At 39.3% G+C, this 9,169-nt stretch overlaps 1 long non-coding RNA gene across 1 annotated transcript; it reads left to right on the top strand.

Annotated features, from left to right (window-relative positions):
• Positions 1-5,135: 5,135 nt before the first annotated feature.
• On the top strand, positions 5,136-8,800 carry LOC118148498 (uncharacterized). The gene is made up of 3 exons (XR_004735322.2): positions 5,136-5,456; positions 7,019-7,227; positions 7,592-8,800. It is a non-coding gene; the product is annotated as an uncharacterized LOC118148498 (long non-coding RNA).
• The last annotated feature ends 369 nt before the right edge of the window (positions 8,801-9,169 follow it).

The following is a 9,169-nucleotide window of genomic DNA, read 5'->3' as shown; positions in this document are numbered from 1 at the left end:
TTTTCTGTCACCAATTTTTCTACTTTGGTCCTATTCATTATTAATAGCAATGTCCCCTGGCATGTCAGAGACTGAACATTAATGACAACGGGTTTTAGTTATATAAAAGCCAAGGTTACCGTTGGTACAGCTCGAGGTAATTTTCATTCCTAAGTTCATTAAAGTCTTAAAAGTGGAAAGGTCAATAGTGATTTATTCCGTGGCCAACCTTCTCAATGGCAATTCTTTACAAACAATTTTTCTGTCTTGACGTATGGCGAGACTAATAGCCAATGAAGGTAATTTCATAAGGCAGTGAGCTACTTGGATTCATTTTTTAAAATAAAATTTGATGTTATATAAAAACAAGATATTCCCAAGGCCCTCCATCTGATGAGAATGAGGACAAAAAGTGAGAACAAGTTGGGATCCTGCTGCCTTGGTTGTCCTGTTGTTATGGCTAATATTACGTGTCTACTTAACTGGGCTAAGGGATGCCCAGACAGCTGTTAGTTCTGAGTGTCTGTCAGGCAGTTTCAGGCATAAATAAGCATTTGAATTGGTAAACTAAGTAAAGAAGATCAGCCTTCACCAAAGTGTGTGGGCCTTATCCAATCCGTTGAGGGCCCAAGTAGAACAAAATGGCTGAGGAGGGGTGAACTTGCCCTCTCTGTCTGAGCTGAAACATCCATCTTCTCCTGTTCTTAGACACTGGAGCTCCTAGTTCTTAGGATTTTGGACTCGGGCTCAGAGTTATACCACCAGCTCCCCTGGTTCACAGGCTTTTGAATTTGGACTGAACTATCCCAGAAGCTTTCGTGATTTGCCAGCTTGCAGAGAGCAGACTGTGAGCCTTCTGAACATTCATAATTGTGTGAGCCAATTCTCATCTCTCTCTTTTTCTCTCTCTTCCCTCTGCCCCTCCTGTAATGCACTAGGCCAACCTGTATCTCAGCATCGAGAACACTGTAGGGATTATGTGCTACCTGCATGAACATGTAAAGCTCAGACTTCAGTCACAGCTTTGCCTCATGTTGACAAAAATAAGAATAAGAAACAGCATGTGGATAATACATGGGAAGGTATGCAGATGGGAGAAAATGCACAAGATATTTTGCAAGTACAACCTTAGGAAGGAGAAGGGTCCCAAGACAAAGCACATACAGACTTGGCATTGACCTCATTGGCCAGTGATGTGAGAATGATGGGTGCCATAAGAAAGCATACACACCTGGAGCCAGGCTCAACTTCTCTCACGTTGTTGTGTGTTGCAGATCAGAGGGGTCATGGGCAGAGGGAGAAGGCAGTGAGTTCAACCCAGATTCAAACAGAGATACTCCCACACTGTTAAGTGAGCTAAGTAGGCAAATAGGTTATCTGAAGACTCCCCGTCTCAAACATATAACTCATTCTACCTGAACCACAAATGGAGTAAAAATCGTTAATCTTTTAACTGGTCTGGAAGTAAGTCATTCAATTTTTCCCTTCTTCAAGCATCCTCATCTACAATATGGAGATTTTCTTCCCTCTTTCCTCCTTCAGCTCCCTCTTCCTTCTTTTATTCCTCTTTCTCCCCCTGCTCTTTCTCCTTCTCCTCCCTCTATTTCTGCTTTTTTTTCTTATTTTCTCTATCTCTTTCACTTCTCATACTCTCTTACACATTCAGTAAATGTACATAAAATTCTACTTGTGCTAGACACAAAAAATATACAAGTGAATGAAAAACATTTTTTTCTTGTTACTACAGACTTTTACATTCTAGTAGGGTAAGAAATTAAACCAGGTAAGCAAATACATGATATAGAAGGATTATAATAGGAAAACTCAAAAGGAGTTTCAGATAGAGAAATCAGAGTGAAAGTCACTTCAAATTGAGAAGTCTAAGATCTGTCTGAAATTAATGTGTGAGCTGAGACTTAAAAAAAGATGGCAAGGATTATTTTCCTAAAGTAAGAAAGATAAAATGCAAAGTTAAATTAAAAAACAGTACAAAGCAACATAGGCAGAAGAGGTAATGGAATAAATGATGATTAAGGAATAGATTGGGAGCAATCATGTAGAAATGTATAGTTTCATAGGCCAGAGAGAAAAAAAACACTTTAAACAATAGCATAATAGGAAGACATAAAGGTGCTGAAGGAGTGGCCGTGAACAGCTTGCAATTTGGAGCCTTGGTTACTGGAGCCCAGTGTCATGGATCCTACATTGGCAAAAGTAGAAACAGAGATTAAGAGAATATTATGTATTACAGCAGGAGAAGAAGGTGGCTTAGAAAAAGTGGCCGTTGTAGAGAAAGATAAATGGAAGGATTCAGGAACTCACTGATTGATTGGATGTGGAGGCAACAGAGAAAGGCATACCAAGAATGGTTCACTTTATTCACTGTGACCAGGCCATCTCTGCTCATTTCCAGAGAAGTTTCCCAAAGAATTGTTAAGAATCTTTATTAAGAAAAATAGACACCTATACAAACATATGTTACTGAAGACCCAGCTAAGATTTAAGATATGCCTTTGCTCAATATCCAGAATTTCATCATTTTGTTCAGCAGCCGTTAATGTGTAAACACAATACATGTGTTTTGCTACTGACCTGTGTTTGGAATTTTGTGGGGCAGCAAAGACAGGAAAAGATTGATGCTAGAAAAATGAAGAGAATGAATGAGAAAGGACACAGTTCAGATAAACTGGCCTAGGCTTTGCATTAGGGAGGAAAGAAAATGAGTAGGAAGCATTACGCAGAGGGAGAAAAACATGAGAAATAATGGGACTGATATCTCATTACCCACGGTGCATATAAAGGAGGGAGACGACTGGAAAGGCAGATGATGCTCAGGGAGGGAGATATTTGCTTGACATTTTAGTCATCAGTAGTTCAAGATATTTTAAGATGTGGCTGGAAAAATGTAATGAAAATACAAAAGGAAGTGCAGCTGTTTGGGGCTGAGGAAGTGGAGGAAGCAAAAGGCCAGGATGAGAGTTCCAGGATGCACTTGGGCGCTGCTGTATTCTATGATGAGGACTTGCAGGAGCATCTTCAGTCAGTGGATGAGGTTTCTGGAAGGCCAGGGAAAGCAACGCAGTCACAGGGCCTGGCAGTATACCAGTACGGTATACTATACACAATGGGAGCTCTTCCCCTAGCACTTTACAAACAGGTGCTTAGTGACTACTTACTGATTAAATGAATGTATAAAGTTGTCATCTTCCAGACACCTACTTTTCCTTCTATGTATAAATTATGAGTTACTAACTAGGACTTTGGCAGTAACCCTGATTATTCTTTCTTCTCCTCTCTTTTAACATGATTGGATTCTGTTAATAAACCATATTTAGCTGCTCCCTTTGCCCCGTATGTTAGTTTATAAAGGCTGCTGATATGGTTTGGCTGTGTCCCAACCCAAATCTCATCTTGAATTCTATAGTTCCCATAATCCCCAGGTGTCATGGGACGAACCCAGTGGGAGGTAATTGAATCATGGGAGTGGTTTCTCCTATGCTGTTCTCATGATAGTAAGTTCTCATGAAATCTAATGTTTATAGGGGTTCCCCCTTCACTCAGTTCTCATTCTTCTCTCTTCTGCTGACATGTGAAGAAGGGCATGTTTGCTTTCCTTTCTGCCATGATTGTACATTTCCTGAGGCCTCCGCAGCCATGCTGAACTGTGAGTCAGTTAAGCCTCTTTCCTTTATAAATTACGCAGTCTCCTGTATTTCTTTACAGCCGCGTAAGAATGGACTAATGCAGCTGCTATAATGAAGGAGCGCACATTGGGTGGCTCCAACGAGAGACATTTATTTTCTTCAAATACAATCACATGAGAGGTTAGGGCTTCAACCATTGAATTTCAAAGGGACACAATTCAGTCCGTAATGCCCAAGCCATTGATCTCATCAGAAATTCTTTGCCTTGCTTGTTATCATTTAATCCAATAAGAAAGAAATGATTAATTAAGCACCTAATTTGTACAAAACCCTGGGCATGGAGCATCTCCCAGGCACACACTAAAAGGTGAGTAAAACGTAATCTCACTTTTCATGTAGAGAATGGTAATATAATGGGTATTGTAATAGCTATGCCAGATAGACTTTCCAGACAGATTAGAAATACACATGACCTAGAAGGGGCAGCCCTCCATGCCACGAGGCTATAATCCAGCCATGGTAACAGGACCAAAGGTGGACCCAACACCCACCCAAAACTGGATCAATCAAAGTTTTATTGGGAATGATTCCATGTGGGGTCCAAAAGTTGTCACAGATAATTGGAGTTGGCCACATGACAGACACGACATGGTATGAAGGGAAAAGCTATCCTAAAATTTTTATTTTATTTTACCTACTTTATACTGAGGAAAATGAACCTCAGGAAAATTGAATAGGTTATTCAAGATCACTACAGTTTATATAAATACATATATTTAAATGATTTTTATAATATGCAATAGTATGTATTATAATAATATAACATATAATTATATATGTTATTAATATATTATAATTATTATATACACACACACATATATATGCACATATATACACATATGTATATTTTAATTTTTCAATGCCTCGGGGCTCAAAAAATTACTTAAATTTAGAAAACTCTAAGATGTGTGTGTGTGTGTGTGTGTGTATATACATACATATATATATATATATATATATATATATATATATATATGTTTTTCTCTTAGTATTTTGCTTTTAATAGGCTACTATAGCCAGAGTATTTTAAGGGCATTTTAAAAGATTTTGAAAATACCTCATAGAATCTAATGGAATATAAATATTATCCATTGCTTATCAACCTGAACTGCAGTAATATGTTCAAGTATTATTTTCTCACCTCATTACCACTTAATTGAATTAAAGCTAAATTTGTGTTTATGATGTATAATTAGGAATTATAGGTAAGGGACAGGAACATTCTTATTAGTGGCCATCTGTTTGTAAAGAAGCAGCAATAGCAGAATTACCAGGAATTCCATAGTCAATGTACACACAAAGAATATCAGTACTGAAAAGACAGTACACTGTTTGGATGAAGAGATGGTGGCATAAAAGTTAAGAAGTCATAGAACTACTTAGCAGTATGCCTGGGCTAGAACCCCATTTTATCAGCCACCTGACTTGAAATTGATTTTTCTTTCTAGAACGCTTTCCTCCCAAGTACCAAAAAGACCTATGTCCACTGGGCCCATTCAATAAATGGTTGAAAGCTGAGTGAGCTGTCAGCTTCACAAGCAAGTCAACTAAGGATTAAAGAGAGCAGCCTCATCATGAAGACCTTCCAGACAGCAGCTTTACCGTAATTGATGAACAGTACCTCTGCTCTGCTATGAGAAGAAATAACACTCCCTTTCAATGAACATTAATAACTGATTTCTGTCTCTCTCTCTTATTTTCCTGTCTTAATATTTTTCTAGCAGTTTTTATGTCACTGGCATAACATCATCATTGGCATGAATCATCTCATAGGTAAGCTAAGGGCTGATACCCCTATCTTAATAATTAGCAAAATGGAGACCTAAATTTGGAGACTTTGCCAAATTAATAAAGAGTTGAAGCCCAACCCAGAGATACAGCCACTGGATTACTCACCTGTCAAAAAGAGCAAATAGGACACTGATAAAAACATTAAATGGGGCCAGGAGCGGTGGCTCACGCCTGTAATCCAAGCACTTTGGGAGGCCAAGGTGGGTGGATCACGAAGTCAAGAGATCGAGACCATCCTGGTCAACATGGTGAAACCCCGTCTCTACTAAAAACAATACAAAAAAATTAGCTGGGCATGGTGGCGCGTGCCTGTAATCCCAGCTACTCAGGAGGCTGAGGCAGGAGAATTGCCTGAACCCAGGAGGCGGAGGTTGCAGTGAGTGAGCCGAGATAATGCCATTGCACTCCAGCCTGGATAACAAGAGCGAAACTCCGTCTCAAAAACAACAACAACAACAACAACAACAACAAAACACATTAAATGACAAGATGATTAATGGTGAACTACACCACCCCAGAAACTAATAAAGCTTTCACACACATACTCATATATGCTTACATCAACTATCAATTATTTCATAACAGTTTCATCAACACCCACCATGTGCTAGGTTTGAAAGGGTCTATGGTGCAATGCTATGTTGTATCTTAGCCTCAAATCCTTGCTGTGCTCTTCACTGGCTGTGTGACCTTGGGTTAAAAACCTTAGTATCTGCAGATTTTCTTATCTGGAAAAAAATAACAATAGCCCTTACCTCTTAGAATCACGATGATAAGCACAGCATCCAAAATGATCTGTAAATTCACAGATATGGCAAATATTTGAATGTAGACTCAAAAGCAGTCACCATCACAGGCAAATGGATAAAGGATGTCTGATATAATTATTGGAGCTACCCAGAATAAAAGACAAGATTCTTGTTCTCAAGAAATTTCATCTTAAGGAGTTAAGTAGTAATAATCACCCATATAAGGAGTGGTTGACAAGAGCCTGAGATGAAACAGCATAGGAACGTGGAGAGATTTTGTTTGGTTTGTGCCATTCCAGAGGGCTTCAAAAAGGTTGTAGTCTCAAACAAGATCTTGAAGGGTAAGTAGAATTTGACAGATGTGGGGAAGATGGGCACAGTGAGTAAAAGGAATAAAATAAATGATGGCATAAGAATGCAAAAAAAAAAGGTAGCTTGCAAGTATTCATCAATTGGTCAGGCTTATTGGAACAGAATATGTATCTAGTAGAGGCTGTTGTTAAGACCAAATAGGAAAGTCGGGGACAACAGAGAGGCAGATTAGGGAAAAGTCCTGTCCACTAGGCCTTCTGCAAAGGAAACGGCACCATTCTCATGCTTCATCTCTACCTTCACTTATTCCTCCCGTGATGGCAGCTGGCTAGAGGTAAATTGTGTTCTGAGCCCTGTGTCTCGTTTTTATGATTTATTATTTCAGTCTTTCAGCAGGGTGAGAATATAGAGTGTGCTGGATGGCACATACTCGGGGAATTTATGTTGCATAGCTAAACATCATGTCTGTCTATCTCTTCCCAGTAATCTCCGATAATACCCAAATGGGCTTTTTATTTTAAACATCTGGACAGCCTTATGGTGGTTGAGAATTAAGGTGCTGAGTGAAGAAAACAGCGCAGTCATAAAGTCTGTCGGATAAACAAAGCTTTCTCTGGAACATTAACTCCTTTCCTGAGAAATCTTCTCTGTTCCTCACAACGCACTTAGTAACTTTACATCTTCATCTCCAGGTACCGCTTTTCCTTTGCAAATACTCTCACGGCATTTAATGGGGTTATTACGGTAGAAAACTACGGGATATTAGCATAAAAAGAACATTGGCGGAAAAAAAATGCAAAATGCTTTATCTCACACACACTCTCACCACCCCCATGCCTTTGGAGTTTGCTTTTGTTTTATAACAGCAGATATTCCCATTGTGGATGGTAATTTTTGCTAGATAATAACTCCGTTGATACCGTCACACACTGGCAAAAGGTGTGTAACTCAGGAAGGGGAGAGAGACTGGAATGGAATATAATCAGATAGTTTTATTTGTTTTTAATACACAGCCATTCAATAAATAAAGGTGTTGGGTTTTATCTTCCTTCTTAGAGATCTCTATGGCTTCTTCTCAGTCAAGAATGGAGAAGTATGAGCAGTCTTTGACACCTCTGAGCCTTCTCAATTGCGTGCCATCTGCTGGGTGCCCTCCTTGTCCTCAGTTTCCAGTAAACATTCCCTCATTCTCCAAGATTCAGTTCACATGTCTTCTTTAGCAGGAGCCTGTCTAGACCCCGCGAGGGAGAGTTGGAAGCTCCCTGCTTCAAGTTACCATAAAACCACACCAACCCTTCTCACAGTCTTGTCATTGTACTTATGGACATATGGCCCCAACCAGGCTATGAGCAACAACTAGGGCTGAGGGTGGGGAGTGTGCATTATTTTATTCTTTGTCACTATTTCTTCTTCCTTACACAGTGCCTACCACAGAGTTAGGTATTCAACATGCATTTGTGTATTAGTTTTGTATTGATGCATAACAAGGTACCATAAACTTTGCATCTGAAAATAACACATATTATCTTAGAGTTTCATAGGTCAAAGGTCCAGGCAGGGCTCGTTGAGTGTCCCAGTTTAGCTCTCACAATACAGTGCTGAGATTGGCATATAATAACCAAGAAAAGGAGACCAAGACACAAAAGAAACGAAAATCAGCTGAGAACAATTGCGATATGACATGTTGAAATTAACATCATGGACTTTAAAGCAGCTGTGTAACTATGTTTGTTGAAGTAAAAAGTATATTCTCTTTAATAAATGAAAAGATAGAAACTGCATCACGTAAGGACTTCATGAGGCAGCTCCCAGCTCTCTCACTGCTCATCACTTGCTGCTTTGCAATGCACCCTCCAGCAGCCCTGCTCCGATTGCCAATCACTCCACTTGAGACCCTCGCTTGCCTGAATGCCTTTGTCCATGCTTTTCCCTTCTTCTGGGAATCCCCTGCCTCTTTACCTGGATAACTCAAGCTCTTTCTTTGCATCTAAATTTCTACGCAAACCTTACCTAATTTTCCCAGGCTGCATGAGGTTTTTTATGCGTCCTTCATGCCTTGTGCATTTTTGTACCTGTGCTACTGTAAAATTATAATACAGTAAACTGCATGTGTGCAGAGATCATCCTTTAACTTGTGAGCTCTTCTGGGGCAAGAGCTTTGCTTAATTATGTTTAATTCATCTTATATCGCCCCAACCTTCTAACAAAATGTTTGTTGAATAAATGTAGGAATAATAGGAATAATAAATGTAATAATGCACGATATCCACTGGCATGTTGTCTTTGCTTTACATTTATTGCTATTATTTAATTTTTTATTAAATAATATTTTTATTAATATCCCTATGAGGTGAATATATTTATTAAACTCTGTTTTAAAATTTTATGAACTTAACTTTTTTGTAGTTAAAAGGATTGCTGAATCTTTTCTAAAGTACCAGAACAATGTGTTGTGGAACATCAAAATGAGTGCATCTAGGCTGGGTGCAGTGGCTCACGCCTGTAATCCCAGCACTTTGGGAGGCTGAGGCTGGTGGATCACGAGGTCAGGAGGGCAAGACCATCCTGGCTAACATGGCAAAACCCTGTCTTTACTAAAAATACAAAAGAACTACCCGGCTGTGGTGGCAGCAC

Source organism: Callithrix jacchus, chromosome 16 (genome assembly GCF_049354715.1).
Source record: "Callithrix jacchus isolate 240 chromosome 16, calJac240_pri, whole genome shotgun sequence".
In the NCBI taxonomy this organism is placed as follows: domain Eukaryota; kingdom Metazoa; phylum Chordata; class Mammalia; order Primates; family Cebidae; genus Callithrix; species Callithrix jacchus.
Note: the sequence above shows the minus strand (reverse complement) of the source record. Positions and strands in the feature narration are given on the sequence as shown.